The sequence below is a fragment of the Rattus norvegicus genome, chromosome 2, assembly GCF_036323735.1.
Source record: "Rattus norvegicus strain BN/NHsdMcwi chromosome 2, GRCr8, whole genome shotgun sequence".
NCBI lineage: Eukaryota > Metazoa > Chordata > Mammalia > Rodentia > Muridae > Rattus > Rattus norvegicus.
Window position 1 is genome coordinate 236,591,890 of NC_086020.1, and position 6,363 is coordinate 236,598,252.

Genomic DNA, 6,363 nt, shown 5'->3' on the forward strand with positions numbered 1-6,363 from the left:
TCATTGTTAGGCCAAAGTACACATGCATATATGAGCTACAAAATACACATTGTATACATACAAATTAGACACTCTTACCTCTTGGAACATGGCTATGGTCCCACACCCATGTGCATATAGGCAGTATACTACTCTGACTTTGGGTTATAAATGACAAAATTATCTAGAGGACATGAAGATTGGTGGGCAATGGTATATAGGGCACTAGAAAAAGTAGGAGGGAAGTAATGATAGGTGGATATGATAAAATACAGTGTGTACATGGGTGAACATTAACAAATAGATAAATAAATATAAACTGGGTTCATTCCAGTAAGATTAAGACAGTGGGATTTTCATGGGTTCAAGGCCAGTTTAGCATATATAGCAAGATGCTGTCTCAAAACCAAAACCAACATCTCCCTTAAGCCCCCTTGAGATATGGGGACCCATATTGGAGAGGGATAGGAAGAGAATCGCAAACACTGTGGCCCATCTTGCTCTGAGCTGCCATGGGCCAGCATGACTCTGAGAGGCTTTTAAATTTGAACCTGGCCTTCCAGGTCATTCTGCAGATGTATTTGGTGAGACAGAAAATAGAGACATTTTAACAATTTGTGCTGATGTAATAATTCATAGGTTTTTATTTCCCCCCATCGACCTGGAATTGCTTTGAAACTTTGGGGAAGGTCCCATCTCTAGTGGAATTGACATAGGAACAACCATTCAGTGAGTTTCTGCTGAGTTCTGGGTTCTGGAAATGGGGTTTACTAGGTTTTACCCACGCAGTAACTGTGTGTTTCTCACTTGTTTCAATTCAGTAAGTTTTCTGTCTATATTATCTAGCTTGTCAAATATTTGTTCAGTTTGACTGGTCATGTAAACTTTTGCTCTAAGCCTCCCAGAACTCCTGTCAGCTTATCAGTAAGATTCATTCCCTAGGGAGATTTTCTTCTAAGATCTGAAACCATTCAGAGTTACTTTGGGTCAACATTTCAGGTAGTTTATTAACATATGAGTTTAAAAAGAGTTTCTTCCTGTCTGTCTGTTTTTGCTGGTTTGTTTGCTTGTTTGCTTATGTTTCTGTAAAATTAAAATAAAGGTTGTCTTTTATCCCTCACTAGATCTGGCACCGCAGTGCCTCAATACATCTGGTGGACATCTTCATCTCAGTCAGCAAAGCCTCTCACCCACTTTGCTCTATCCCATATCACACTGCCAATGGCTACTCTCTGAGCCTGGCAACAATCTCTCTACCTGTCTAGTTCCCAAGGCAGGTTGCCACCGTGCCAGACACACACATCCCAATTCCGTGGCGGCCCAGTGTCTCCAGCCACCATACACTTGAACTCAATTAAGTCACCACATGAAAGAACATACAACACAATAACCTCTGATCCAATTGATAGGATATAATTGCCCACCTAGACATACAAAGCCCTGTACACATCCATCCCTTAAGTATATGCATAACAACCTGTAAATGTGCAGAGAGGAATCTTAACATCCGTCTCCATGTTCTCTTGGCTGCTTCTCCTCTCCCTCCAATCTCCTCCTCCTCTAAAACTTTTCTCCTGCCCATCCTTCCTTCTTGTCCAATGACAGGCCTCGTTCTACCCTGTACCTGCCTTCACCTGCATGATGACATCATCCTAAATGTTTGTTTTTCTGTCTCCTTTCTTGCTTCTACTGACTCTGAGATCTCCAGATTGACGTAAGGTAACTCAGAATCCTATCCCTAGCTGAGTGCATTTGCACAGGCTGTAATCCGAGCACGCTGGAGATTGAGGGTGGAGGCTCAGCACAGGTTTGAGGCTAGGATGGGTGACAGAGTCAGACCCTTTCTCAAAGAGCAAAGAAAATGAACAAACAAACAAACAAACAAACAAAAATCCAGAAAAAAAATAAAAAGAAAAAAGCCCTCCAAGAAAACAATCGAACAAGAGTTAGATCTTTAGGGTTATTCCAGAGAACAGTTGGCATTTTGATTACCCAATGTGTCTTATTCTGAAAAAAAAAAAGCAAAATTTAGTGAAATGGAAGGATAATTGGATAATTTCACTTCTTTCCTTTTCTTGTTTTCTTCTCTTTCTTTTCTACTGGTAGCCATACATCCTTAAAGCAGGAACATCATTCCTTCTGACATACGCTACATGTATGTTAGGTATCAAAATATTGGACTCATAAGTGCTTTCTCTGCAATCTTGCCTACACATTGTGCATTAGCTACTGTTTGCTTATTTCTTAAACTAATTTTATTCTTTGACAGATTCATATGTGCACATAACATACTCAGGTCACACTTCGATGCTTCTCTGTGTATGTGTTACTCTTTATGAGCCTCTCCAAGGCTGAGACATATTTAGCTCACTTACTCTTTTCCTGCTCTTTGGCTAAATCATTCATCTGCATGCTTTTCAGCTACCTCCAGAATTGTTGTCTATCATTCCATGAGGGTACAAGAAGATACGGGTACTGTCTGTGAAGGGCGACTTGGGATGGATCCTCAGGGAAGGTTCTAGCTCCCCCTTCATTGTTGAAAGTCTATGAATGAGAAAAGGACATGGACTCCAGTTGTTCCCCGTTTGGTATTTTCCTTATGGGGAACATGTAGGCAAGAGAGTGGGTAGGGAGCTCTGCCCCATTGGTGGCTCCTAGGTCTGGGCTGGTTTCTCCTGATAACCGGGATGGCTGGGAGAATACAGAGATGGGCAGAGCTCTGAGGATGGCAGAGGAGCATCACTTCAGTCCTGTTGTCCTCTGGTCTCTGCTTTCAAAGCAGGGTTAGACCACACACTAGGACCACAGCTAGGAGATATTTCTCTGTTGATCTTTGCATTACTCTGCCTCCAGTCATGGTTGACAGCCTGTACAGTGCACGGTGGTAGAGCATTTCTCTTGATTCTTACTGCGTACATCTAGCAGGAGCTAGACCCTTAGTCTCTCCATCATGCAGCTTGCACCAGGGCTGGATGGCGGTGCAAGCTAATCTTTAGAAAAAAAGATTAGGCTCTTTTTTTTCCCTTCAGATTCTTGAGATATGTTAGAGCAGTTCTGGAGGCTATGTCACAGCATGGAGTCCAAGGGACAAGCCCAACTGGTAAATTAATTGTGAAGTCCTCTGCTGGGGAGACAGGCAGACTTCTGGTCTCCTCTGAGTCACCAGGGAGATCTGATGAATTGCAAGGCTTATACCCATCATCATTGCCATTGTTTCATCATTGTCGTCGTCGTCGTCGTCATTGTCTTCTTCTTCTTCTTCTTCTTTCTTCTTCTTTCTTCTTCTTCTTTTCTTCTTCTTCTTCTTCTTCTTCTTCTTCTTCTTCTTCTTCTTCTTCTTCTTCTTCTTCTTCTTCTTCTTCTTCTTCTTCTTCTTCTTCTTCTTCATCATCATCATCGTCATCATCACCACCACTATCCAGGCATCCATTCATGAATCTGAGTGTAAGCACAGGAGAATTAGAAATTATGGCTTGAATTCCTGACTCTTCTGCACCCCTTTCTTAGCCCAAGTTAGAACCTACCGCTCAGGTTGTCTCTCTGTCCCTCAAGACTGAACTCTTCAACGATGGAATGCTAGCCCCTGCTGGGAGTATCTCTGAGGTTATCTTTTTTTACCTCAGTGGAGTAAGGCCTTTTCTGAAGAACCCCTTTCAGAACAATAACCAGTCCTTGGATTGCTAGCTTCAGAGGGGAGACTCGCGTGTATAAACAGCTTTGGATATTTATCACTATACATCGGCATTCAAATGACAGGTGCAGGTGAGCAGATCGGTTTTATGTTTGTTTGTTTTGGATCTCATGCTCACAGGAATTTCCTGACACCTGGGGGAATTCTCTCCACTCTCAGGACAATATTGTCAACAGTGAATGGACAGGGAGAATTTGGAGAGCATCGAGGGTATGAGCCGACACTTGTGGGGTAGAATAGGAATAAAGATGACTATGGGTACCAAGAGGGCAAAGAAGTCGGTTCTGGCTTGAGCAGCATCCTCTGTGCCTCAAACGTGGGTTTAGGCGCTTAGCCTCTGGACAGCGTTTGTTTATTTCCCATCATGCCTCGCTGTACTGCTGTGTGCTGCTTACTCTTTATCCTCTGGTCTCATCGAGATTAGGTCCCAGACTGTCCCCACCAGGGGTTTGTTTTGTGGAACAAACATAAACATGGAGCTATCGGGTGGGAACCACATGTAACACCAGAGGACACTTGGGTCCCATGGGTGGCAGATTGGGCAGATGTTTTCCCCGGTTCTACTAGTTTCAGGGAAGGAGTAAATTTCTGGAGAACTGTCTGTGGTAGAGGATATGGGCAATGGCTGCCACAGAGCCTGTGCCAGAGCCCCATCCAAGTTGTCCTCATCCTAGCAAGCCTTTGAGAAGAGAAAAAGCAGGGTGTGTGTGTGTGTGTGTGTGTGTGTGTGTGTGTGTGTGTGTGTGTGTAGAGCTGGCAAGGCAAAGGATTGACAGTGGTGTGGGGAAGTCTGGTGTTGCAGCAATATTCAAAGGATTTAGTGCCTTTTTGGGTATCTTTGGTTTTATTAGCACCATCAATTCTCACTCTTATTTGGGTGAGTACCACCATCATGGCTGTCTATATGACAGGTCAAATGCATTAATCCATTTATCCCTAAAGCAGGAGTCCCTGGAGGATTCTGGCCATGTGCCGTGAGACCCTACTGGAGGCACCGTGAGTCTACGTAGGCCTCCCAAGCAAAGGTGCAGGTCCCAGGCAGATGATGGCCAACGCGCATGCTTGTTTGCCCCTGCATAAGAGTGACTCATCCTGTAGTTTTGGTGGGAAGGTTAGGCACACCCTGGCCCATGAGTCACCAAAAGGAAAAAGAAGAGGAAGTAGGTTTAATCCTGCTCTCCCAGGACCTCCCTTGGAAATATGCCTAGTAGACATTTCTAACTGCTCTGGGGGAAGGGCAAAAGGAAGTATTAAGAAGGAAGGGAGAAGGGGTTGGGGATTTAGCTCAGCGGTAGAGCGCTTGCCTAGCGAGCACAAGGCCCTGGGTTCGGTCCTCAGCTCCGAGAAAAAAAAAAAAAAAAGAAGGAAGGGAGAGATAAGAAATAGTTGAGATCCTATTTCCATGCTGGCTACCCTAACTTTAACAGGTGTAGTCCAACTTTTTGTATCTGTGAGTCTGATACTTCTTTACCCACGCCTCTACTCTCGTGCCACAAAGCCCCAGACAGTTTGCTCTATGAAAAGCTGGGTCTCTTCAGGGCAGGTGGAACGAGATGCTGTGTAGATGAGAGAAGCGGGAGTCATTAGGACGGAGGCATGATGCTCAGACACGAAGGGGCATCACGTGAGCTGGGCAAAAGGAAACAACCGTGAGGATCACGAAGCCTGCTTAGTGGACAGGGATGGCGAGAATAGCATGCTGGGATTGAAGGTTTCACAAGGGGACTGGTAAAGGGAAAGCCCGGTGAACTGTCTACCTTAGGTAAGGTTGGTAATGTCAGGGCAATAGAGGGCTGAGAGAGTATGTATCAAAGCACGCATACACACACACACACACACACACACACACAACACACACAACACAACACACACACACACACACACCTGCACACACCACACCTGCACACACACACCTGCACACGCACACCACACACACACACACGCATACACACACAACACACACAACACAACACACACACACACACACACCTGCACACACCACACCTGCACACACACACCTGCACACGCACACCACACACGCACACGCATACACACACACGCATACACACACAACACAACACACACACACACGCATACACACACAACACACACAACACAACACACACACACACACACACACCTGCACACACCACACCTGCACGCACACACCTGCACACGCACACCACACACGCACACGCATACACACACACGCATACACACACAACACAACACACACACACACACACACACACACACACACACACAAGCCTTTTTGTGTAACATCTAGATAAAAGCCTCACAAGGAAGCTTGGTGAATGTCCTGTTCCTCTTCCTGTGGGTCACGTGGTTCTTGAGAGGACAGAAAGCCTCCTTTGATTCAATTCGTCGAGGCCAGTGAAGAGGGCAGAGAGTGGGTGCAGAGGGGATGTGAGATGAGTCATGAGTCTGGAGGACAAAAGACAGATGGGACAAGGGCTTTTATTTGAAAATCATGTTATTTGGAAAAATGCAGTGTTCCTTACAAATGTCACTCGCTCGCTGGGAGTGTACTTTTCCATTTGGGTGAGCTCAGTGGAATGTTCGCTGGAATAGTAAGGTTCTTCATAGACAGCTGACTTCCAGGGAGATAGGGCATGAAGTCAGCAAACACCTAAGATAGAAAGCAGGGCCCAGCAAAGTAAACCATTCTTAAG